At 46.4% G+C, this 26,286-nt stretch overlaps 9 non-coding genes and 2 pseudogenes across 9 annotated transcripts; all 11 read left to right on the top strand.

The window, feature by feature from the left end:
* The first annotated feature begins 989 nt into the window (after positions 1-989).
* LOC130309362 (U2 spliceosomal RNA) lies at positions 990-1,180 on the top strand. The gene has a single exon (XR_008858040.1). It is a non-coding gene; the product is annotated as a U2 spliceosomal RNA (small nuclear RNA).
* Positions 1,181-3,267: 2,087 nt separating this feature from the next.
* LOC130309361 (U2 spliceosomal RNA) lies at positions 3,268-3,458 on the top strand. The gene has a single exon (XR_008858039.1). It is a non-coding gene; the product is annotated as a U2 spliceosomal RNA (small nuclear RNA).
* Positions 3,459-5,550: 2,092 nt separating this feature from the next.
* Positions 5,551-5,741, top strand: LOC130309360 (U2 spliceosomal RNA). The gene has a single exon (XR_008858038.1). It is a non-coding gene; the product is annotated as a U2 spliceosomal RNA (small nuclear RNA).
* A 2,088-nt stretch (positions 5,742-7,829) lies between these two features.
* On the top strand, positions 7,830-8,017 carry LOC130309372 (U2 spliceosomal RNA). Its single transcript, XR_008858048.1, has one exon. It is a non-coding gene; the product is annotated as a U2 spliceosomal RNA (small nuclear RNA).
* A 686-nt stretch (positions 8,018-8,703) lies between these two features.
* On the top strand, positions 8,704-8,880 carry LOC130309369 (U2 spliceosomal RNA; annotated as a pseudogene).
* A 2,085-nt stretch (positions 8,881-10,965) lies between these two features.
* LOC130309359 (U2 spliceosomal RNA) lies at positions 10,966-11,156 on the top strand. The gene has a single exon (XR_008858037.1). It is a non-coding gene; the product is annotated as a U2 spliceosomal RNA (small nuclear RNA).
* A 2,088-nt stretch (positions 11,157-13,244) lies between these two features.
* LOC130309373 (U2 spliceosomal RNA) lies at positions 13,245-13,462 on the top strand (annotated as a pseudogene).
* A 5,389-nt stretch (positions 13,463-18,851) lies between these two features.
* LOC130309368 (U2 spliceosomal RNA) lies at positions 18,852-19,037 on the top strand. Its single transcript, XR_008858046.1, has one exon. It is a non-coding gene; the product is annotated as a U2 spliceosomal RNA (small nuclear RNA).
* Positions 19,038-21,132: 2,095 nt separating this feature from the next.
* Positions 21,133-21,323, top strand: LOC130309358 (U2 spliceosomal RNA). Its single transcript, XR_008858036.1, has one exon. It is a non-coding gene; the product is annotated as a U2 spliceosomal RNA (small nuclear RNA).
* Positions 21,324-23,408: 2,085 nt separating this feature from the next.
* Positions 23,409-23,599, top strand: LOC130309357 (U2 spliceosomal RNA). Its single transcript, XR_008858035.1, has one exon. It is a non-coding gene; the product is annotated as a U2 spliceosomal RNA (small nuclear RNA).
* Positions 23,600-25,672: 2,073 nt separating this feature from the next.
* Positions 25,673-25,863, top strand: LOC130309356 (U2 spliceosomal RNA). Its single transcript, XR_008858034.1, has one exon. It is a non-coding gene; the product is annotated as a U2 spliceosomal RNA (small nuclear RNA).
* Positions 25,864-26,286: the final 423 nt, after the last annotated feature.

Below are 26,286 nucleotides of genomic sequence, written 5' to 3'. Positions count from 1 at the left end.
AAAATGTAAAAAAACGTGAAAAAAAAGTAAGAGGAAGAGAAGGGAAAAAAAGGTGGAAATGGGTTTAAAAGTGATTTCGGCGGAGAAATATATATATATATATATATATATATATACGCGCACACACACACATATATATAAACGTATTCTCCGTTGAGATATTGCAGCCGCTGCTGTGTCCAGGCCCAGGAGCCTTAGCACTGTGCTGTGATGTCACTCAATACCACTGACATCACTAGGTGTAAACAACATCTCTCCTTTGCTGTGTATGTGACTATGGAGCTGTTTGGTGATGTCGTCTATTATGGCCTTCATAGAAGCAACAGGAGATTGTTGCATCCATCTAGAACCCTCAGAACTACAGTGCTATGATGTCACTCACTTCCACAGGCCTTGCAGAGTGTAAACAACAACAACCCAGCTTTGTTGTGTATGTAACCATAGGGATTTGTGATGTCACCTAGAACCTTCACAGCAGCGACAGCTTTATGAGGAGCATCAGCACTGCTCTGCCTGAGCAGAACCATCACCGCCATAGGTTGTCAAATAACCCGGATTTAACCCACACAGGTAAGTCCAATGGGGTGCAGGCATGTCCTCTATGCTTACAGCTTCCCGTGGGTGTTGGTTTGATACCGTTTGGGGACAGCCAAGGAGGCATCTGCAGGCAACAAAGGTAGGTGTGTGCTTGTGTGTGTGTTTCCTATGCAGATCCTAAGCCCAGTGTCACATGCAAGTAGGAGGAGTAAGAAGGGTTCCTGGCAAATCCGGGTTATGGATTGCATTTAAAAAGGCCCCGTGGGAGTGCAATGGGCCCCTGTCTTGCTGCTTAGCAATAATGGTATGGGTTTAGGTTCTGCTGTGTGTACTGGTGGTTGACTGCCCCCCAGCCCAGAGTGTGCATGGAAAATTGTCTGGCAGCCTCCCTGACAGCAAGCAGTGATAGTGCCCATGAAGGGGACCTTGTTGGGCCCGCCCCTTTCACGGTTATCGCTTCTCGGCCTTTTGGCTAAGATCAAGTGTAGTATCTGTTCTTATCAGTTTAATATCTGATACGTCCCCTATCTGGGGACCATATATTAAATGGATTTTTGAGAACGGGGGCCGATTTCGAAGCTTGCTTCCGTCGCCCTATGCATTGACCCGATATGGCAGTATCTTCGGGTACAGTGCACCACCCCCTTACAGGGTTAAAAAGAAAGATTCCTACTTTCATTGCTACCTGCTTGCTGGCTAGCCAGCTAGCCAGCCCTGTGGGCCTTGCTGCTGCAGCCAAAAAACAAAAGGTGGTGCTGCTGCTGCTGCTTCTGCTGCTTCTGCTTGTGTCTGGCCGCTGTTGGAGCGTCCAGGCACAGGACTTCTGCTGCTGCTGACTAAATGGCCTCCTTAATTGGATCATTTGAGTAGCCAGCACACCTGTGCAGGTAGGGCATGACATGATAGGCAGCTGCCTTGATAGCGGGTGGGTGCTGAATGTTCCTAATTGACAAAATAAGATTAATGCTTATGAAGAAATATAAAATCTCATCCCTTCCCCAATATCGCGCCACACCCCTACCCCTTAATTCCCTGGTTGAACTTGATGGACATATGTCTTTTTTCGACCGTACTAACTATGTAACTATGTAACATAACATGGGGGGGGGGGGGGGGGTCTCCTGGCTGTTCACACAGGTGTGTCATTGCTGTACATTGACCATGCATTGCTTCTGTGGTATTGCAAAGGCAAAGACAAATGCTTCCAGCCATCCATTGCACTAATGGATTGGTCATCAGCTGGCTGTCTATGTCCCGCATCAATATAGACCAAAGTACAGAGGGTTAGGCTATGCTATTGTGCACCTACCTGATGCATCAGAAGGTGCGAGGCCCTTGCTAAATTCTGTGCACAGACTTTGAGATCTATACTTTAGACTGTATCTAAACCTGCTCCAACATGGACTGACATTCTGGCCTACTTTCAGCCGATGCGACTTGTCTGTCGCTGAACAGTCGCTTTTTATGTATTCAGCACCTATGTATAATGTTGTAAAAATGCTCTAGAAGCTAAAGTCGCAGAAATGTCACACATATTTGGCCTGCAACTTTCTGTGCGACAAATTCAGACAGGAAAAATCAGTATAAATCCTTAGAAAATTATCCCCCAGTGTCTCCATCTGCTGGCGGTATTGAATAAGCATTGCTGCACTGATGGGGTATGCATTAGACGAAAAAAAAGAAGAAAAAGAAGAATAATACGCCCAGAAAAGAGGCGAAAAGGAGAAAAACGTAAAAAAACGTGAAAAAAAAGTAAGAGGAAGAGAAGGGAAAAAAAGGTGGAAATGGGTTTAAAAGTGATTTCGGCGGAGAAATATATATATATATATATATATATATATATATATATATATATATACGCGCACACACACACATATATATAAACGTATTCTCCGTTGAGATATTGCAGCCGCTGCTGTGTCCAGGCCCAGGAGCCTTAGCACTGTGCTGTGATGTCACTCAATACCACTGACATCACTAGGTGTAAACAACATCTCTCCTTTGCTGTGTATGTGACTATGGAGCTGTTTGGTGATGTCGTCTATTATGGCCTTCATAGAAGCAACAGGAGATTGTTGCATCCATCTAGAACCCTCAGAACTACAGTGCTATGATGTCACTCACTTCCACAGGCCTTGCAGAGTGTAAACAACAACAACCCAGCTTTGTTGTGTATGTAACCATAGGGATTTGTGATGTCACCTAGAACCTTCACAGCAGCGACAGCTTTATGAGGAGCATCAGCACTGCTCTGCCTGAGCAGAACCATCACCGCCATAGGTTGTCAAATAACCCGGATTTAACCCACACAGGTAAGTCCAATGGGGTGCAGGCATGTCCTCTATGCTTACAGCTTCCCGTGGGTGTTGGTTTGATACCGTTTGGGGACAGCCAAGGAGGCATCTGCAGGCAACAAAGGTAGGTGTGTGCTTGTGTGTGTGTTTCCTATGCAGATCCTAAGCCAGTGTCACATGCAAGTAGGAGGAGTAAGAAGGGTTCCTGGCAAATCCGGGTTATGGATTGCATTTAAAAAGGCCCCGTGGGAGTGCAATGGGCCCCTGTCTTGCTGCTTAGCAATAATGGTATGGGTTTAGGTTCTGCTGTGTGTACTGGTGGTTGACTGCCCCCCAGCCCAGAGTGTGCATGGAAAATTGTCTGGCAGCCTCCCTGACAGCAAGCAGTGATAGTGCCCATGAAGGGGACCTTGTTGGGCCCGCCCCTTTCACGGTTATCGCTTCTCGGCCTTTTGGCTAAGATCAAGTGTAGTATCTGTTCTTATCAGTTTAATATCTGATACGTCCCCTATCTGGGGACCATATATTAAATGGATTTTTGAGAACGGGGGCCGATTTCGAAGCTTGCTTCCGTCGCCCTATGCATTGACCCGATATGGCAGTATCTTCGGGTACAGTGCACCACCCCCTTACAGGGTTAAAAAGAAAGATTCCTACTTTCATTGCTACCTGCTTGCTGGCTAGCCAGCTAGCCAGCCCTGTGGGCCTTGCTGCTGCAGCCAAAAAACAAAAGGTGGTGCTGCTGCTGCTGCTTCTGCTGCTTCTGCTTGTGTCTGGCCGCTGTTGGAGCGTCCAGGCACAGGACTTCTGCTGCTGCTGACTAAATGGCCTCCTTAATTGGATCATTTGAGTAGCCAGCACACCTGTGCAGGTAGGGCATGACATGATAGGCAGCTGCCTTGATAGCGGGTGGGTGCTGAATGTTCCTAATTGACAAAATAAGATTAATGCTTATGAAGAAATATAAAATCTCATCCCTTCCCCAATATCGCGCCACACCCCTACCCCTTAATTCCCTGGTTGAACTTGATGGACATATGTCTTTTTTCGACCGTACTAACTATGTAACTATGTAACATAACATGGGGGGGGGGGGGGGGGGGTCTCCTGGCTGTTCACACAGGTGTGTCATTGCTGTACATTGACCATGCATTGCTTCTGTGGTATTGCAAAGGCAAAGACAAATGCTTCCAGCCATCCATTGCACTAATGGATTGGTCATCAGCTGGCTGTCTATGTCCCGCATCAATATAGACCAAAGTACAGAGGGTTAGGCTATGCTATTGTGCACCTACCTGATGCATCAGAAGGTGCGAGGCCCTTGCTAAATTCTGTGCACAGACTTTGAGATCTATACTTTAGACTGTATCTAAACCTGCTCCAACATGGACTGACATTCTGGCCTACTTTCAGCCGATGCGACTTGTCTGTCGCTGAACAGTCGCTTTTTATGTATTCAGCACCTATGTATAATGTTGTAAAAATGCTCTAGAAGCTAAAGTCGCAGAAATGTCACACATATTTGGCCTGCAACTTTCTGTGCGACAAATTCAGACAGGAAAAATCAGTATAAATCCTTAGAAAATTATCCCCCAGTGTCTCCATCTGCTGGCGGTATTGAATAAGCATTGCTGCACTGATGGGGTATGCATTAGACGAAAAAAAAGAAGAAAAAGAAGAATAATACGCCCAGAAAAGAGGCGAAAAGGAGAAAAACGTAAAAAAACGTGAAAAAAAAGTAAGAGGAAGAGAAGGGAAAAAAAGGTGGAAATGGGTTTAAAAGTGATTTCGGCGGAGAAATATATATATATATATATATATATATATATATATATATATATATATACGCGCACACACACACATATATATAAACGTATTCTCCGTTGAGATATTGCAGCCGCTGCTGTGTCCAGGCCCAGGAGCCTTAGCACTGTGCTGTGATGTCACTCAATACCACTGACATCACTAGGTGTAAACAACATCTCTCCTTTGCTGTGTATGTGACTATGGAGCTGTTTGGTGATGTCGTCTATTATGGCCTTCATAGAAGCAACAGGAGATTGTTGCATCCATCTAGAACCCTCAGAACTACAGTGCTATGATGTCACTCACTTCCACAGGCCTTGCAGAGTGTAAACAACAACAACCCAGCTTTGTTGTGTATGTAACCATAGGGATTTGTGATGTCACCTAGAACCTTCACAGCAGCGACAGCTTTATGAGGAGCATCAGCACTGCTCTGCCTGAGCAGAACCATCACCGCCATAGGTTGTCAAATAACCCGGATTTAACCCACACAGGTAAGTCCAATGGGGTGCAGGCATGTCCTCTATGCTTACAGCTTCCCGTGGGTGTTGGTTTGATACCGTTTGGGGACAGCCAAGGAGGCATCTGCAGGCAACAAAGGTAGGTGTGTGCTTGTGTGTGTGTTTCCTATGCAGATCCTAAGCCCAGTGTCACATGCAAGTAGGAGGAGTAAGAAGGGTTCCTGGCAAATCCGGGTTATGGATTGCATTTAAAAAGGCCCCGTGGGAGTGCAATGGGCCCCTGTCTTGCTGCTTAGCAATAATGGTATGGGTTTAGGTTCTGCTGTGTGTACTGGTGGTTGACTGCCCCCCAGCCCAGAGTGTGCATGGAAAATTGTCTGGCAGCCTCCCTGACAGCAAGCAGTGATAGTGCCCATGAAGGGGACCTTGTTGGGCCCGCCCCTTTCACGGTTATCGCTTCTCGGCCTTTTGGCTAAGATCAAGTGTAGTATCTGTTCTTATCAGTTTAATATCTGATACGTCCCCTATCTGGGGACCATATATTAAATGGATTTTTGAGAACGGGGGCCGATTTCGAAGCTTGCTTCCGTCGCCCTATGCATTGACCCGATATGGCAGTATCTTCGGGTACAGTGCACCACCCCCTTACAGGGTTAAAAAGAAAGATTCCTACTTTCATTGCTACCTGCTTGCTGGCTAGCCAGCTAGCCAGCCCTGTGGGCCTTGCTGCTGCAGCCAAAAAACAAAAGGTGGTGCTGCTGCTGCTGCTTCTGCTGCTTCTGCTTGTGTCTGGCCGCTGTTGGAGCGTCCAGGCACAGGACTTCTGCTGCTGCTGACTAAATGGCCTCCTTAATTGGATCATTTGAGTAGCCAGCACACCTGTGCAGGTAGGGCATGACATGATAGGCAGCTGCCTTGATAGCGGGTGGGTGCTGAATGTTCCTAATTGACAAAATAAGATTAATGCTTATGAAGAAATATAAAATCTCATCCCTTCCCCAATATCGCGCCACACCCCTACCCCTTAATTCCCTGGTTGAACTTGATGGACATATGTCTTTTTTCGACCGTACTAACTATGTAACTATGTAACATAACATGGGGGGGGGGGGGGGGGGGTCTCCTGGCTGTTCACACAGGTGTGTCATTGCTGTACATTGACCATGCATTGCTTCTGTGGTATTGCAAAGGCAAAGACAAATGCTTCCAGCCATCCATTGCACTAATGGATTGGTCATCAGCTGGCTGTCTATGTCCCGCATCAATATAGACCAAAGTACAGAGGGTTAGGCTATGCTATTGTGCACCTACCTGATGCATCAGAAGGTGCGAGGCCCTTGCTAAATTCTGTGCACATACTTTGAGATCTATACTTTAGACTGTATCTAAACCTGCTCCAACATGGACTGACATTCTGGCCTACTTTCAGCCGATGCGACTTGTCTGTCGCTGAACAGTCGCTTTTTATGTATTCAGCACCTATGTATAATGTTGTAAAAATGCTCTAGAAGCTAAAGTCGCAGAAATGTCACACATATTTGGCCTGCAACTTTCTGTGCGACAAATTCAGACAGGAAAAATCAGTATAAATCCTTAGAAAATTATCCCCCAGTGTCTCCATCTGCTGGCGGTATTGAATAAGCATTGCTGCACTGATGGGGTATGCATTAGACGAAAAAAAAGAAGAAAAAGAAGAATAATACGCCCAGAAAAGAGGCGAAAAGGAGAAAAACGTAAAAAAACGTGAAAAAAAAGTAAGAGGAAGAGAAGGGAAAAAAAGGTGGAAATGGGTTTAAAAGTGATTTCGGCGGAGAAATATATATATATATATATATATATATATATATATATATATATACGCGCACACACACACATATATATAAACGTATTCTCCGTTGAGATATTGCAGCCGCTGCTGTGTCCAGGCCCAGGAGCCTTAGCACTGTGCTGTGATGTCACTCAATACCACTGACATCACTAGGTGTAAACAACATCTCTCCTTTGCTGTGTATGTGACTATGGAGCTGTTTGGTGATGTCGTCTATTATGGCCTTCATAGAAGCAACAGGAGATTGTTGCATCCATCTAGAACCCTCAGAACTACAGTGCTATGATGTCACTCACTTCCACAGGCCTTGCAGAGTGTAAACAACAACAACCCAGCTTTGTTGTGTATGTAACCATAGGGATTTGTGATGTCACCTAGAACCTTCACAGCAGCGACAGCTTTATGAGGAGCATCAGCACTGCTCTGCCTGAGCAGAACCATCACCGCCATAGGTTGTCAAATAACCCGGATTTAACCCACACAGGTAAGTCCAATGGGGTGCAGGCATGTCCTCTATGCTTACAGCTTCCCGTGGGTGTTGGTTTGATACCGTTTGGGGACAGCCAAGGAGGCATCTGCAGGCAACAAAGGTAGGTGTGTGCTTGTGTGTGTGTTTCCTATGCAGATCCTAAGCCCAGTGTCACATGCAAGTAGGAGGAGTAAGAAGGGTTCCTGGCAAATCCGGGTTATGGATTGCATTTAAAAAGGCCCCGTGGGAGTGCAATGGGCCCCTGTCTTGCTGCTTAGCAATAATGGTATGGGTTTAGGTTCTGCTGTGTGTACTGGTGGTTGACTGCCCCCCAGCCCAGAGTGTGCATGGAAAATTGTCTGGCAGCCTCCCTGACAGCAAGCAGTGATAGTGCCCATGAAGGGGACCTTGTTGGGCCCGCCCCTTTCACGGTTATCGCTTCTCGGCCTTTTGGCTAAGATCAAGTGTAGTATCTGTTCTTATCAGTTTTTCATGCCGGTGGACAGTAACGCCGGTATGGGGCTGGTGGGGATGGGTGCTGCATGGAGGATGCAGGTGTACCAGGGCTTTCCGGGGCTGGTTCTGAGGAATCAGCTCGACGGCTGCCCCGATGTGACCTGTTCCCTCCGGGTCTCGCCATGAGGCTGAGAGGGTCTAGAGCCGAGGTACTTTGTGCCTCGGGGAGTGGTGACCCCGAGGTGCCGAAACTCACTGGGAGAATAGGCTCACTGAGTTGAAGCACGGGCACCATAATCTCTTCACCTTGTGGCACTCACCTCTTGATTCCCGGCCTTCTGGCTAGGATCAGAGAAATTTTTTATAGATCCGGCCGGATGTCCGGGCAGTATATCTGCACACATTCACTTATTTATTTCTTTTTTGTCTCACTGTGTCACTTTTTGCGTGTTGTGTGTTCACAGGATTGGTCAGGATGCGGTAGCCCTTCTGGGTGTCCCTCCTGGCGGTCTAGGGGAGGTGTGTGTGGCCATTAGGTTCCGCACCTCCCTGCAAACACCCCGGGTACTCCTGCTTTGGCAGGGTACCTACCGTAATCGGCTCTGCGGGCAGATACCTTGGCTAACGCCAAGGGGGATGCCGGGAGCATTTGTGGTCCCCTAGTAGCTTCGGCGAAAAGGGACATCGAACCTGGAACCTCGCAGGTACCTTTTGGTCCGGAGGCGAAGGGTAAGGTTTGTTGGGGGGCCTCTCTCCTATCGGAGAAGGGCTTGCGATAGACCGCATCCTTTGTGCACGTTTTTTTAGTGTAACACGTTTGCACTTTTTCTTGCACTTTGGGTGAATCGAAAGCACGTTCCTCGGCTTTAGATAAGATCTGTTCTTATCAGTTTAATATCTGATACGTCCCCTATCTGGGGACCATATATTAAATGGATTTTTGAGAACGGGGGCCGATTTCGAAGCTTGCTTCCGTCGCCCTATGCATTGACCCGATATGGCAGTATCTTCGGGTACAGTGCACCACCCCCTTACAGGGTTAAAAAGAAAGATTCCTACTTTCATTGCTACCTGCTTGCTGGCTAGCCAGCTAGCCAGCCCTGTGGGCCTTGCTGCTGCAGCCAAAAAACAAAAGGTGGTGCTGCTGCTGCTGCTTCTGCTGCTTCTGCTTGTGTCTGGCCGCTGTTGGAGCGTCCAGGCACAGGACTTCTGCTGCTGCTGACTAAATGGCCTCCTTAATTGGATCATTTGAGTAGCCAGCACACCTGTGCAGGTAGGGCATGACATGATAGGCAGCTGCCTTGATAGCGGGTGGGTGCTGAATGTTCCTAATTGACAAAATAAGATTAATGCTTATGAAGAAATATAAAATCTCATCCCTTCCCCAATATCGCGCCACACCCCTACCCCTTAATTCCCTGGTTGAACTTGATGGACATATGTCTTTTTTCGACCGTACTAACTATGTAACTATGTAACATAACATGGGGGGGGGGGGGGGGGGTCTCCTGGCTGTTCACACAGGTGTGTCATTGCTGTACATTGACCATGCATTGCTTCTGTGGTATTGCAAAGGCAAAGACAAATGCTTCCAGCCATCCATTGCACTAATGGATTGGTCATCAGCTGGCTGTCTATGTCCCGCATCAATATAGACCAAAGTACAGAGGGTTAGGCTATGCTATTGTGCACCTACCTGATGCATCAGAAGGTGCGAGGCCCTTGCTAAATTCTGTGCACAGACTTTGAGATCTATACTTTAGACTGTATCTAAACCTGCTCCAACATGGACTGACATTCTGGCCTACTTTCAGCCGATGCGACTTGTCTGTCGCTGAACAGTCGCTTTTTATGTATTCAGCACCTATGTATAATGTTGTAAAAATGCTCTAGAAGCTAAAGTCGCAGAAATGTCACACATATTTGGCCTGCAACTTTCTGTGCGACAAATTCAGACAGGAAAAATCAGTATAAATCCTTAGAAAATTATCCCCCAGTGTCTCCATCTGCTGGCGGTATTGAATAAGCATTGCTGCACTGATGGGGTATGCATTAGACGAAAAAAAAGAAGAAAAAGAAGAATAATACGCCCAGAAAAGAGGCGAAAAGGAGAAAAACGTAAAAAAACGTGAAAAAAAAGTAAGAGGAAGAGAAGGGAAAAAAAGGTGGAAATGGGTTTAAAAGTGATTTCGGCGGAGAAATATATATATATATATATATATATATATATATATATATATACGCGCACACACACACATATATATAAACGTATTCTCCGTTGAGATATTGCAGCCGCTGCTGTGTCCAGGCCCAGGAGCCTTAGCACTGTGCTGTGATGTCACTCAATACCACTGACATCACTAGGTGTAAACAACATCTCTCCTTTGCTGTGTATGTGACTATGGAGCTGTTTGGTGATGTCGTCTATTATGGCCTTCATAGAAGCAACAGGAGATTGTTGCATCCATCTAGAACCCTCAGAACTACAGTGCTATGATGTCACTCACTTCCACAGGCCTTGCAGAGTGTAAACAACAACAACCCAGCTTTGTTGTGTATGTAACCATAGGGATTTGTGATGTCACCTAGAACCTTCACAGCAGCGACAGCTTTATGAGGAGCATCAGCACTGCTCTGCCTGAGCAGAACCATCACCGCCATAGGTTGTCAAATAACCCGGATTTAACCCACACAGGTAAGTCCAATGGGGTGCAGGCATGTCCTCTATGCTTACAGCTTCCCGTGGGTGTTGGTTTGATACCGTTTGGGGACAGCCAAGGAGGCATCTGCAGGCAACAAAGGTAGGTGTGTGCTTGTGTGTGTGTTTCCTATGCAGATCCTAAGCCCAGTGTCACATGCAAGTAGGAGGAGTAAGAAGGGTTCCTGGCAAATCCGGGTTATGGATTGCATTTAAAAAGGCCCCGTGGGAGTGCAATGGGCCCCTGTCTTGCTGCTTAGCAATAATGGTATGGGTTTAGGTTCTGCTGTGTGTACTGGTGGTTGACTGCCCCCCAGCCCAGAGTGTGCATGGAAAATTGTCTGGCAGCCTCCCTGACAGCAAGCAGTGATAGTGCCCATGAAGGGGACCTTGTTGGGCCCGCCCCTTTCACGGTTATCGCTTCTCGGCCTTTTGGCTAAGATCAAGTGTAGTATCTGTTCTTATCAGTTTAATATCTGATACGTCCCCTATCTGGGGACCATATATTAAATGGATTTTTGAGAACGGGGGCCGATTTCGAAGCTTGCTTCCGTCGCCCTATGCATTGACCCGATATGGCAGTATCTTCGGGTACAGTGCACCACCCCCTTACAGGGTTAAAAAGAAAGATTCCTACTTTCATTGCTACCTGCTTGCTGGCTAGCCAGCTAGCCAGCCCTGTGGGCCTTGCTGCTGCAGCCAAAAAACAAAAGGTGGTGCTGCTGCTGCTGCTTCTGCTGCTTCTGCTTGTGTCTGGCCGCTGTTGGAGCGTCCAGGCACAGGACTTCTGCTGCTGCTGACTAAATGGCCTCCTTAATTGGATCATTTGAGTAGCCAGCACACCTGTGCAGGTAGGGCATGACATGATAGGCAGCTGCCTTGATAGCGGGTGGGTGCTGAATGTTCCTAATTGACAAAATAAGATTAATGCTTATGAAGAAATATAAAATCTCATCCCTTCCCCAATATCGCGCCACACCCCTACCCCTTAATTCCCTGGTTGAACTTGATGGACATATGTCTTTTTTCGACCGTACTAACTATGTAACTATGTAACATAACATGGGGGGGGGGGGGGGGGTCTCCTGGCTGTTCACACAGGTGTGTCATTGCTGTACATTGACCATGCATTGCTTCTGTGGTATTGCAAAGGCAAAGACAAATGCTTCCAGCCATCCATTGCACTAATGGATTGGTCATCAGCTGGCTGTCTATGTCCCGCATCAATATAGACCAAAGTACAGAGGGTTAGGCTATGCTATTGTGCACCTACCTGATGCATCAGAAGGTGCGAGGCCCTTGCTAAATTCTGTGCACAGACTTTGAGATCTATACTTTAGACTGTATCTAAACCTGCTCCAACATGGACTGACATTCTGGCCTACTTTCAGCCGATGCGACTTGTCTGTCGCTGAACAGTCGCTTTTTATGTATTCAGCACCTATGTATAATGTTGTAAAAATGCTCTAGAAGCTAAAGTCGCAGAAATGTCACACATATTTGGCCTGCAACTTTCTGTGCGACAAATTCAGACAGGAAAAATCAGTATAAATCCTTAGAAAATTATCCCCCAGTGTCTCCATCTGCTGGCGGTATTGAATAAGCATTGCTGCACTGTTGGGGTATGCATTAGACGAAAAAAAAGAAGAAAAAGAAGAATAATACGCCCAGAAAAGAGGCGAAAAGGAGAAAAACGTAAAAAAACGTGAAAAAAAAGTAAGAGGAAGAGAAGGGAAAAAAAGGTGGAAATGGGTTTAAAAGTGATTTCGGCGGAGAAATATATATATATATATATATATATATATATATATATATATATATACGCGCACACACACACATATATATAAACGTATTCTCCGTTGAGATATTGCAGCCGCTGCTGTGTCCAGGCCCAGGAGCCTTAGCACTGTGCTGTGATGTCACTCAATACCACTGACATCACTAGGTGTAAACAACATCTCTCCTTTGCTGTGTATGTGACTATGGAGCTGTTTGGTGATGTCGTCTATTATGGCCTTCATAGAAGCAACAGGAGATTGTTGCATCCATCTAGAACCCTCAGAACTACAGTGCTATGATGTCACTCACTTCCACAGGCCTTGCAGAGTGTAAACAACAACAACCCAGCTTTGTTGTGTATGTAACCATAGGGATTTGTGATGTCACCTAGAACCTTCACAGCAGCGACAGCTTTATGAGGAGCATCAGCACTGCTCTGCCTGAGCAGAACCATCACCGCCATAGGTTGTCAAATAACCCGGATTTAACCCACACAGGTAAGTCCAATGGGGTGCAGGCATGTCCTCTATGCTTACAGCTTCCCGTGGGTGTTGGTTTGATACCGTTTGGGGACAGCCAAGGAGGCATCTGCAGGCAACAAAGGTAGGTGTGTGCTTGTGTGTGTGTTTCCTATGCAGATCCTAAGCCCAGTGTCACATGCAAGTAGGAGGAGTAAGAAGGGTTCCTGGCAAATCCGGGTTATGGATTGCATTTAAAAAGGCCCCGTGGGAGTGCAATGGGCCCCTGTCTTGCTGCTTAGCAATAATGGTATGGGTTTAGGTTCTGCTGTGTGTACTGGTGGTTGACTGCCCCCCAGCCCAGAGTGTGCATGGAAAATTGTCTGGCAGCCTCCCTGACAGCAAGCAGTGATAGTGCCCATGAAGGGGACCTTGTTGGGCCCGCCCCTTTCACGGTTATCGCTTCTCGGCCTTTTGGCTAAGATCAAGTGTAGTATCTGCATTTGGTCTGGTCGGAAGGTGTCTGTGGTACCCCGCTTCTCGGCCTTGGGGGATTGTCTCTCCTTACGGAGGGACTTCACCCCCTTGCTGCTATTGGGGAGCGGGCTTAGTCCACGGACAACGGGTTGCGATCCCCCTGTCTCTGGGACCTTGTGTCTCAGAAGGCATTTTCGGTACGTTGAGCGTTACCTGTAGCTTCGGAAGCACCTAGGGTACCCCCGACCTCTGCCTTGGGTAAGGGTTCCGCTTTTATAGCGGGATTCCGAGCCCCTGCTGCTATTGGGGAAGGGGCTTAGTCCCTGGGTGTGGAAGATGCCGTTCTCCTGGGCTTTCCCCTCTGGGGAAATGTCGATGCGAAATACCATCCGCATAGAGGTGTCGGAGAGCCATCGTCAGTTGAAGAACCTCCGCTTCATTGCGGAGGTGATTCTTCTTGACTACTTCCGCCTCAATAGGGAGGACATCCTGTGTCTAAATGACCAGGAAAGCCGTGGCCTGTATACCGTCACCTTCACGGCCACGGCGTGTTGCGATAACATCTATGCAACCTTGTCTGGTGCGGACCAGAGGGACGATCGACTCGACGGTCTTTCGTTCCAGTTCCTCCATGGTGAGGAACATATACCGTTGGTGGTGGCTATGCACAGCCCTTATGTGACCACGGAGGATATAGCCACTTTTCTTCGGCGATACTGCGAAGAGGTGCGATTCGCAAACAAAATCTTGAACTCCGTGCGGTTCTGGAACGGCAAGAGGAAGTTCTGGGTCAAGCTCCGTAAGGATCCCGGTGGTATTGGGGGTCTTTGCCATCCGCCCCCAAATTTTGCCATCGGGAGAGTTCGGGGCTTCTTGTTCTATCCTCAAATGCCTATGTATTGCCGAAATTGCTTGAGGTTTGGCCACACCCAGGAGACCTGCGGCGCGGAGCGTGTGATTCGCTGCAATAGGTGTGGCCAAGAAGGTCACATAGCCTCAAGATGTAGCCATACGATAAGGTGCAACCTCTGCGGAGAGGAAAATCACGATTTTAATTCCTGTCCCCATAAAGCAAAAACTACGATGGGTGGGTCAAGGCTGGGCCCACCCAAAGAGGGGACAGGACAAAAGACGTCCTTTTTTAAGATGCCCAAACCCCAGATGGCAGGTACTGATGGGTCCAGGCCCAAGACCTCTGGTGCTCCATCGGGGGGCCCACCGGTGGTAGTGCTAGGGGGAGGCCATGGGGATTCCACGAAGCCCGGGCGGGTAATCGAGTTTACTGCCCGGGAAATTGAAAGACGTCGATCGACTTCCTACCTGGCTCAAGAGCCCGCCGAAACTTCTGAAGGGGGCTCACCTGTGGCGGGTGGCAGCCGACGGGCCTCGGTGGGGGCAAAGGTGGACCCAAAATTGCAGCATAAGCCAGGTACTGGCTTGGCCCAGGGTCGCCCTGCTCCGGACGAAGAGGCCCCGGTGAAAGCCCGCCGGAAGGGGAGCCAGGTGGCCAGGTCTGAGCCCGGTCCTGTTACTCCGCCTATACAGGACAGGGCCAAGAAGATAAGTGGCGCCAAACCAGGGTTTGCTGCCCCGCCAGCAGTGGACCCGGTGGGTAAAACTGGCCATCGTCGATCGATGGGGAAGTTGGAGCAACAGTCCTCAGCAACGCTTGCTGGGGAACAAGCGATGAAAACTTCCCAAGGTAGCGGCAAAGGTTCCGGAAAAGAGGCCTCACAGGCCCCTGTGCAGCAGTTCCAGTCGTCAAATGATGAAAGAAGACGCAGATCCATCAGCCGGGGGCCAGAGATTACATCGAGTGAGAGCAACACAGAGGATATGGACAGCAGTGTGACATTTAAAAGACAAAGAGAAGAAGAAGAGGAAGACATTCAAAGGAAAGCGGCGTGCCGTAGTTCGGACGAGAGCGAGCTCAGGGTCGGGGCATCATCGATCTCAAGCTCCGACCCTCAGAACATCAAGGAGCTGATGACCCCGCAGGCGGGGGATGACGGTACGCAGCTTATTATTGACTTTGATTCTCCAAGCACTGACTCTCCATAAACTATGCCTATCCCTGTAAAAATTGCCTCACTCAATGTGAGGTCCTTAAAGAGCCCTGATCGCAGGGCTGCTTTATTTTCTTATCTAGAGACATGTGACTTTGACCTTTGCCTGCTACAAGAATGTGGAATCCCTAGTAAAATGGACTATAAAGACTTAAAAGAAGACTGGAAGCTGGGCCCATCCATATGGTCCGGTGCAAATGACTGTCGTTCTGTGGGTGTTGGGCTGCTCTGCCGAGGCCAGTCCTTTTCTATTCATACAGTAACTGAGATTGTGCCTGGCAGAGCTCTTTTAATTCATCTATATTTTAATGGACTTTTAATTCGTGTTTTAAATGTGTATGCCCCTCCTGATAAACAGGATCGGGCAGAACTATTTGAAATTTTACCACTGTTTTGTGTTGGGTCTTCTCCCCTGCTGGTGGGAGGTGATTTTAACTGCATACGTGATGGGGAACACCGGCAGGGTGGGGATATTAATCGTAAAGACCGCACTTCTTACCTGCTTAAAAATTTTATTGATGATTTTAATTTGAAAGATTGCTGGAAGGATCTCTTGCCGGAGGACCCGGGCGCCACATGGTCCAATGGAAGAGTGAGCTCCAGAATCGATTTTATTTTTTCCTCTAGAGCTTTTAAACCCCTGAAATGCACGCTCGAGCAGAATATCTTCTCTGATCATAAGCTCCTCTTGGTGGGCCTGGAGCTAGAGGGGGAGCAAAAAGCAAAAAGGGGCCTCTGGAGATTAAACACCACACTCCTAGAGGACCCTGAGATAAAAGAGGAGTTTGTGCGGACCTACCAGTGCTGGCAATCACAAAGAAAACCCCACGAGCCTATGCTGCACTGGTGGGAGGGCACCAAATCTAAAATCAGATTTTTTTTTATCAAAGCAGGTAAGAAGAAGGCAAAAATGGAAAAACAGTGGTTTTATGTTCTTAACATGCGTTTAAATGTACTTTTTAAATTGAAAGAAGCTGGTATGGATGTAGAAAATGATATTTTAAACCTTAAAACTGAAATAAAACATGCCATAGAAAAGAAAGGGAAACAAATCATTTTTAACTCACATGTGCAGCACCTGGAGGAGGGCGAGAAATGTTCCCGTTTCTTTTTTAAAAAAGTGATGAATAGGAGGGATATCATCCAAAACCTTGAGGGTGAATCCACTCCAAAAGGCATGTTAGATGCAGTTTTTAACTTCTACCAGCTTCTTTTTAATAAGAAAGATCTTAATCCATCCTTTTTAGAACATGTTCTTAATTCCCTTGATTTTAAGCTAGATGTTTTAGACCAGGAGGTTTTATCCCGTGATCTTAACTTAGATGAACTTTTATTTGTTTTTAAAAGTTTTTCTAGTGGGAAGGCCCCTGGGGAAGATGGTTTACCCATCGAATTTTATTTAGCTTTTTGGGATATTTTAAAGGATGATATGGTTTTATTGTATAAAGAAACTTTTATTGTTAATGAACTTCCCCCTTCCTGGAGGAGGGGGATTGTATCATTACTTTTTAAAAAAGGTGAAAAGGATATGCTAAAAAATTGGCGCCCCATCACACTTTTAAATGTCGATTATAAAGTTTTAGCCAAGTTATTAGCTGTCCGTTTTAAACCTTTTATTCATAAATTAATTCACCCAAATCAGGTTTGTGGGGTACCTGGAAGGTCTATAGCTGAATCCCTAAATATTTTAAGAGATGTTTTATGGTATTTTAAGGATAGAAATCAAACTGTAGCAATTTTATCCTTAGACTTTGAAAAAGCCTTTGATAGGGTCTCCCATGAATACCTGTTTTTAGTTCTTAAAAAGATGGCAGTGCCTGAAACGATTTTAAGCCGAATCATGCTTTTATACCGATCCTGTTTTAGTCAAGTCTCTGTTAATGGCTTTTTAACCAGCGGTGTTCCTCTTTTATCAGGTGTCAAACAGGGCTGCCCCCTGTCCCCACTCCTTTTTATTTGCGCAATCGAACCACTGATGGCCCTCCTCAGAAAAGACTGGGTAGTAAGAGGCGTACCGATACCTGGTGGAGGAGGGACCCATCTAAAGGTGTTGGGGTACATGGATGATGTCACCATACTGTGCCCGGACTCTCCATCCATGAGGGGGGCATTGAGGAACACCAGCTATTTCTGCGAGGTCTCTGGTTTTAAGCTAAACACAGATAAATGTGACTGTTTTTATATTGGCTCCTGGGATTCATCCATCACCCCAGGAGTCACAATGCAACAGGATCAAATTAAAGTTTTAGGTATTGTTTTTAACCAGGTCAATGATGGGAGCCCTAACTGGGATTCAGCTATAGCTAAGATGGAGAAGAAGATTTTAATGTGGAATCTTAGAAACCTTACCATGGAGGGGAAGATTTTAATAATAAAGATGGTTTTACTCCCTATTATGCTATACATTGCCATGGTATTTCCTCCATCTATTTTATACATTAAAAAAGTAACTAGAATTGTTTTTACCTTTTTATGGGGTTCAAAAATGGAGAAATTAAAGCGTGATTTTATGTACAAAAGTAAAGATAATGGCGGGAAAGATGTTCCTAACCTTTTTACTTTCTTTTACATAAAGTATTTCTGTTTCTGTTTTAAAATTATTAAATCCGATGGCATTTTTAGCTGCTTTTTAAGGTACGCTGCGGGCATGGTTTTTAAAAGATGGTTGCGCATCCCTCTGAACGCTCCGGTGCTTCTGTGTCCCCCAAAACATTATGTGGTGTTGGAAAAGACAGTCAGGCTCCTAGGTCTCCAAGATTTGGAGCCTGACATACTGGGGGACCAGAGAAAGGTATCAAAGGTCCTCAGGCGGAGTGAGGTTACCCTGGCAGTGTCCAATTTCACACAGGCAAGATCCAAAAAGGTATGGCGGAACGTGTACGGGAAGTTTCTGGCGAATGTACACAGGGATCTTGCCTGGGCAATCGTCCACCAGTGCCTCCCTACTCGTGAGTTCCAGCACAGGCGAGGACTGGTGGCGAGAGCCAAGTGCCCGAGAGATGGCTGCGGAGTGGACGAAACGGTGCTGCACATATTTTGGAACTGCCCTTTTGCACGGGAGCTTTGGAGGAAGGTAGGCCCACTTTTGAAGTGGGCCTGCGGCCTAAAAGATTTTAATCACGAATGTGTCTTTTACGGTCTTTTTAACTGCCCCAATTTTAAACAGCAGATGATCTGCTGGATGATTATTAATTGTTTTAAAAATGCCATCTGGAAAGTTAGGAACATCTTACTTTTTAAACATGATTTTATTGATGTTAAAAACTGTATAAAGCTGGCCCTGAGTGAGATGTACATCTATTACCTAAGAGACAAGAAACAGTTGGGGGCCAGCGAGGCAGCATCCATGTGGTGTCTGCCTCTATGGAACGAAATAACAGTATAATCAGTTTTTATGATATTTGTATAATGTTTTATCCTGCCATTTTTATTTTTTCTCCTTTTATTACTGGTTTTATTATTTGTATTTTAAAACTTTTGTGAACCTTTTATTATTTTGCATTTTAAATTTTGTATGGTTTCTTATTTATTCAATAAAATTTTGTTGAAACCTTATCTGTTCTTATCAGTTTAATAACTGATACGTCCCCTATCTGGGGACCATATATTAAATGGATTTTTGAGAACGGGGGCCGATTTCGAAGCTTGCTTCCGTCGCCCTATGCATTGACCCGATATGGCAGTATCTTCGGGTACAGTGCACCACCCCCTTACAGGGTTAAAATGAAAGATTCCTACTTTCATTGCTACCTGCTTGCTGGCTAGCCAGCTAGCCAGCCCTGTGGGCCTTGCTGCTGCAGCCAAAAAACAAAAGGTGGTGCTGCTGCTGCTGCTTCTGCTGCTTCTGCTTGTGTCTGGCCGCTGTTGGAGCGTCCAGGCACAGGACTTCTGCTGCTGCTGACTAAATGGCCTCCTTAATTGGATCATTTGAGTAGCCAGCACACCTGTGCAGGTAGGGCATGACATGATAGGCAGCTGCCTTGATAGCGGGTGGGTGCTGAATGTTCCTAATTGACAAAATAAGATTAATGCTTATGAAGAAATATAAAATCTCATCCCTTCCCCAATATCGCGCCACACCCCTACCCCTTAATTCCCTGGTTGAACTTGATGGACATATGTCTTTTTTCGACCGTACTAACTGTGTAACTATGTAACATAACATGGGGGGGGGGGGGGGGGTCTCCTGGCTGTTCACACAGGTGTGTCATTGCTGTACATTGACCATGCATTGCTTCTGTGGTATTGCAAAGGCAAAGACAAATGCTTCCAGCCATCCATTGCACTAATGGATTGGTCATCAGCTGGCTGTCTATGTCCCGCATCAATATAGACCAAAGTACAGAGGGTTAGGCTATGCTATTGTGCACCTACCTGATGCATCAGAAGGTGCGAGGCCCTTGCTAAATTCTGTGCACAGACTTTGAGATCTATACTTTAGACTGTATCTAAACCTGCTCCAACATGGACTGACATTCTGGCCTACTTTCAGCCGATGCGACTTGTCTGTCGCTGAACAGTCGCTTTTTATGTATTCAGCACCTATGTATAATGTTGTAAAAATGCTCTAGAAGCTAAAGTCGCAGAAATGTCACACATATTTGGCCTGCAACTTTCTGTGCGACAAATTCAGACAGGAAAAATCAGTATAAATCCTTAGAAAATTATCCCCCAGTGTCTCCATCTGCTGGCGGTATTGAATAAGCATTGCTGCACTGATGGGGTATGCATTAGACGAAAAAAAAAGAAGAAAAAGAAGAATAATACGCCCAGAAAAGAGGCGAAAAGGAGAAAAACGTAAAAAAACGTGAAAAAAAAGTAAGAGGAAGAGAAGGGAAAAAAAGGTGGAAATGGGTTTAAAAGTGATTTCGGCGGAGAAATATATATATATATATATATATATATATATATATATATATATATATATATACGCGCACACACACACATATATATAAACGTATTCTCCGTTGAGATATTGCAGCCGCTGCTGTGTCCAGGCCCAGGAGCCTTAGCACTGTGCTGTGATGTCACTCAATACCACTGACATCACTAGGTGTAAACAACATCTCTCCTTTGCTGTGTATGTGACTATGGAGCTGTTTGGTGATGTCGTCTATTATGGCCTTCATAGAAGCAACAGGAGATTGTTGCATCCATCTAGAACCCTCAGAACTACAGTGCTATGATGTCACTCACTTCCACAGGCCTTGCAGAGTGTAAACAACAACAACCCAGCTTTGTTGTGTATGTAACCATAGGGATTTGTGATGTCACCTAGAACCTTCACAGCAGCGACAGCTTTATGAGGAGCATCAGCACTGCTCTGCCTGAGCAGAACCATCACCGCCATAGGTTGTCAAATAACCCGGATTTAACCCACACAGGTAAGTCCAATGGGGTGCAGGCATGTCCTCTATGCTTACAGCTTCCCGTGGGTGTTGGTTTGATACCGTTTGGGGACAGCCAAGGAGGCATCTGCAGGCAACAAAGGTAGGTGTGTGCTTGTGTGTGTGTTTCCTATGCAGATCCTAAGCCCAGTGTCACATGCAAGTAGGAGGAGTAAGAAGGGTTCCTGGCAAATCCGGGTTATGGATTGCATTTAAAAAGGCCCCGTGGGAGTGCAATGGGCCCCTGTCTTGCTGCTTAGCAATAATGGTATGGGTTTAGGTTCTGCTGTGTGTACTGGTGGTTGACTGCCCCCCAGCCCAGAGTGTGCATGGAAAATTGTCTGGCAGCCTCCCTGACAGCAAGCAGTGATAGTGCCCATGAAGGGGACCTTGTTGGGCCCGCCCCTTTCACGGTTATCGCTTCTCGGCCTTTTGGCTAAGATCAAGTGTAGTATCTGTTCTTATCAGTTTAATATCTGATACGTCCCCTATCTGGGGACCATATATTAAATGGATTTTTGAGAACGGGGGCCGATTTCGAAGCTTGCTTCCGTCGCCCTATGCATTGACCCGATATGGCAGTATCTTCGGGTACAGTGCACCACCCCCTTACAGGGTTAAAAAGAAAGATTCCTACTTTCATTGCTACCTGCTTGCTGGCTAGCCAGCTAGCCAGCCCTGTGGGCCTTGCTGCTGCAGCCAAAAAACAAAAGGTGGTGCTGCTGCTGCTGCTGCTTCTGCTGCTTCTGCTTGTGTCTGGCCGCTGTTGGAGCGTCCAGGCACAGGACTTCTGCTGCTGCTGACTAAATGGCCTCCTTAATTGGATCATTTGAGTAGCCAGCACACCTGTGCAGGTAGGGCATGACATGATAGGCAGCTGCCTTGATAGCGGGTGGGTGCTGAATGTTCCTAATTGACAAAATAAGATTAATGCTTATGAAGAAATATAAAATCTCATCCCTTCCCCAATATCGCGCCACACCCCTACCCCTTAATTCCCTGGTTGAACTTGATGGACATATGTCTTTTTTCGACCGTACTAACTATGTAACTATGTAACATAACATGGGGGGGGGGGGGGGGGGGTCTCCTGGCTGTTCACACAGGTGTGTCATTGCTGTACATTGACCATGCATTGCTTCTGTGGTATTGCAAAGGCAAAGACAAATGCTTCCAGCCATCCATTGCACTAATGGATTGGTCATCAGCTGGCTGTCTATGTCCCGCATCAATATAGACCAAAGTACAGAGGGTTAGGCTATGCTATTGTGCACCTACCTGATGCATCAGAAGGTGCGAGGCCCTTGCTAAATTCTGTGCACAGACTTTGAGATCTATACTTTAGACTGTATCTAAACCTGCTCCAACATGGACTGACATTCTGGCCTACTTTCAGCTGATGCGACTTGTCTGTCGCTGAACAGTCGCTTTTTATGTATTCAGCACCTATGTATAATGTTGTAAAAATGCTCTAGAAGCTAAAGTCGCAGAAATGTCACACATATTTGGCCTGCAACTTTCTGTGCGACAAATTCAGACAGGAAAAATCAGTATAAATCCTTAGAAAATTATCCCCCAGTGTCTCCATCTGCTGGCGGTATTGAATAAGCATTGCTGCATTGATGGGGTATGCATTAGACGAAAAAAAAGAAGAAAAAGAAGAAGAATACGCCCAGAAAAGAGGCGAAAAGGAGAAAAACGTAAAAAAACGTGAAAAAAAAGTAAGAGGAAGAGAAGGGAAAAAAAGGTGGAAATGGGTTTAAAAGTGATTTCGGCGGAGAAATATATATATATATATATATATATATATATATATATACGCGCACACACACACATATATATAAACGTATTCTCCGTTGAGATATTGCAGCCGCTGCTGTGTCCAGGCCCAGGAGCCTTAGCACTGTGCTGTGATGTCACTCAATACCACTGACATCACTAGGTGTAAACAACATCTCTCCTTTGCTGTGTATGTGACTATGGAGCTGTTTGGTGATGTCGTCTATTATGGCCTTCATAGAAGCAACAGGAGATTGTTGCATCCATCTAGAACCCTCAGAACTACAGTGCTATGATGTCACTCACTTCCACAGGCCTTGCAGAGTGTAAACAACAACAACCCAGCTTTGTTGTGTATGTAACCATAGGGATTTGTGATGTCACCTAGAACCTTCACAGCAGCGACAGCTTTATGAGGAGCATCAGCACTGCTCTGCCTGAGCAGAACCATCACCGCCATAGGTTGTCAAATAACCCGGATTTAACCCACACAGGTAAGTCCAATGGGGTGCAGGCATGTCCTCTATGCTTACAGCTTCCCGTGGGTGTTGGTTTGATACCGTTTGGGGACAGCCAAGGAGGCATCTGCAGGCAACAAAGGTAGGTGTGTGCTTGTGTGTGTGTTTCCTATGCAGATCCTAAGCCCAGTGTCACATGCAAGTAGGAGGAGTAAGAAGGGTTCCTGGCAAATCCGGGTTATGGATTGCATTTAAAAAGGCCCCGTGGGAGTGCAATGGGCCCCTGTCTTGCTGCTTAGCAATAATGGTATGGGTTTAGGTTCTGCTGTGTGTACTGGTGGTTGACTGCCCCCCAGCCCAGAGTGTGCATGGAAAATTGTCTGGCAGCCTCCCTGACAGCAAGCAGTGATAGTGCCCATGAAGGGGACCTTGTTGGGCCCGCCCCTTTCACGGTTATCGCTTCTCGGCCTTTTGGCTAAGATCAAGTGTAGTATCTGTTCTTATCAGTTTAATATCTGATACGTCCCCTATCTGGGGACCATATATTAAATGGATTTTTGAGAACGGGGGCCGATTTCGAAGCTTGCTTCCGTCGCCCTATGCATTGACCCGATATGGCAGTATCTTCGGGTACAGTGCACCACCCCCTTACAGGGTTAAAAAGAAAGATTCCTACTTTCATTGCTACCTGCTTGCTGGCTAGCCAGCTAGCCAGCCCTGTGGGCCTTGCTGCTGCAGCCAAAAAACAAAAGGTGGTGCTGCTGCTGCTGCTTCTGCTGCTTCTGCTTGTGTCTGGCCGCTGTTGGAGCGTCCAGGCACAGGACTTCTGCTGCTGCTGACTAAATGGCCTCCTTAATTGGATCATTTGAGTAGCCAGCACACCTGTGCAGGTAGGGCATGACATGATAGGCAGCTGCCTTGATAGCGGGTGGGTGCTGAATGTTCCTAATTGACAAAATAAGATTAATGCTTATGAAGAAATATAAAATCTCATCCCTTCCCCAATATCGCGCCACACCCCTACCCCTTAATTCCCTGGTTGAACTTGATGGACATATGTCTTTTTTCGACCGTACTAACTATGTAACTATGTAACATAACATGGGGGGGGGGGGGGTCTCCTGGCTGTTCACACAGGTGTGTCATTGCTGTACATTGACCATGCATTGCTTCTGTGGTATTGCAAAGGCAAAGACAAATGCTTCCAGCCATCCATTGCACTAATGGATTGGTCATCAGCTGGCTGTCTATGTCCCGCATCAATATAGACCAAAGTACAGAGGGTTAGGCTATGCTATTGTGCACCTACCTGATGCATCAGAAGGTGCGAGGCCCTTGCTAAATTCTGTGCACAGACTTTGAGATCTATACTTTAGACTGTATCTAAACCTGCTCCAACATGGACTGACATTCTGGCCTACTTTCAGCCGATGCGACTTGTCTGTCGCTGAACAGTCGCTTTTTATGTATTCAGCACCTATGTATAATGTTGTAAAAATGCTCTAGAAGCTAAAGTCGCAGAAATGTCACACATATTTGGCCTGCAACTTTCTGTGCGACAAATTCAGACAGGAAAAATCAGTATAAATCCTTAGAAAATTATCCCCCAGTGTCTCCATCTGCTGGCGGTATTGAATAAGCATTGCTGCACTGATGGGGTATGCATTAGACGAAAAAAAAGAAGAAAAAGAAGAATAATACGCCCAGAAAAGAGGCGAAAAGGAGAAAAACGTAAAAAAACGTGAAAAAAAAGTAAGAGGAAGAGAAGGGAAAAAAAGGTGGAAATGGGTTTAAAAGTGATTTCGGCGGAGAAATATATATATATATATATATATATATATATATACGCGCACACACACACATATATATAAACGTATTCTCCGTTGAGATATTGCAGCCGCTGCTGTGTCCAGGCCCAGGAGCCTTAGCACTGTGCTGTGATGTCACTCAATACCACTGACATCACTAGGTGTAAACAACATCTCTCCTTTGCTGTGTATGTGACTATGGAGCTGTTTGGTGATGTCGTCTATTATGGCCTTCATAGAAGCAACAGGAGATTGTTGCATCCATCTAGAACCCTCAGAACTACAGTGCTATGATGTCACTCACTTCCACAGGCCTTGCAGAGTGTAAACAACAACAACCCAGCTTTGTTGTGTATGTAACCATAGGGATTTGTGATGTCACCTAGAACCTTCACAGCAGCGACAGCTTTATGAGGAGCATCAGCACTGCTCTGCCTGAGCAGAACCATCACCGCCATAGGTTGTCAAATAACCCGGATTTAACCCACACAGGTAAGTCCAATGGGGTGCAGGCATGTCCTCTATGCTTACAGCTTCCCGTGGGTGTTGGTTTGATACCGTTTGGGGACAGCCAAGGAGGCATCTGCAGGCAACAAAGGTAGGTGTGTGCTTGTGTGTGTGTTTCCTATGCAGATCCTAAGCCCAGTGTCACATGCAAGTAGGAGGAGTAAGAAGGGTTCCTGGCAAATCCGGGTTATGGATTGCATTTAAAAAGGCCCCGTGGGAGTGCAATGGGCCCCTGTCTTGCTGCTTAGCAATAATGGTATGGGTTTAGGTTCTGCTGTGTGTACTGGTGGTTGACTGCCCCCCAGCCCAGAGTGTGCATGGAAAATTGTCTGGCAGCCTCCCTGACAGCAAGCAGTGATAGTGCCCATGAAGGGGACCTTGTTGGGCCCGCCCCTTTCACGGTTATCGCTTCTCGGCCTTTTGGCTAAGATCAAGTGTAGTATCTGTTCTTATCAGTTTAATATCTGATACGTCCCCTATCTGGGGACCATATATTAAATGGATTTTTGAGAACGGGGGCCGATTTCGAAGCTTGCTTCCGTCGCCCTATGCATTGACCCGATATGGCAGTATCTTCGGGTACAGTGCACCACCCCCTTACAGGGTTAAAAAGAAAGATTCCTACTTTCATTGCTACCTGCTTGCTGGCTAGCCAGCTAGCCAGCCCTGTGGGCCTTGCTGCTGCAGCCAAAAAACAAAAGGTGGTGCTGCTGCTGCTGCTTCTGCTGCTTCTGCTTGTGTCTGGCCGCTGTTGGAGCGTCCAGGCACAGGACTTCTGCTGCTGCTGACTAAATGGCCTCCTTAATTGGATCATTTGAGTAGCCAGCACACCTGTGCAGGTAGGGCATGACATGATAGGCAGCTGCCTTGATAGCGGGTGGGTGCTGAATGTTCCTAATTGACAAAATAAGATTAATGCTTATGAAGAAATATAAAATCTCATCCCTTCCCCAATATCGCGCCACACCCCTACCCCTTAATTCCCTGGTTGAACTTGATGGACATATGTCTTTTTTCG

This window comes from Hyla sarda, unplaced genomic scaffold (genome assembly GCF_029499605.1).
Source record: "Hyla sarda isolate aHylSar1 unplaced genomic scaffold, aHylSar1.hap1 scaffold_1526, whole genome shotgun sequence".
Classification (NCBI taxonomy): domain Eukaryota; kingdom Metazoa; phylum Chordata; class Amphibia; order Anura; family Hylidae; genus Hyla; species Hyla sarda.
The sequence above is the reverse complement of the archived record's forward strand: the minus strand, read 5'-3'. Positions and strand labels throughout refer to the sequence as shown.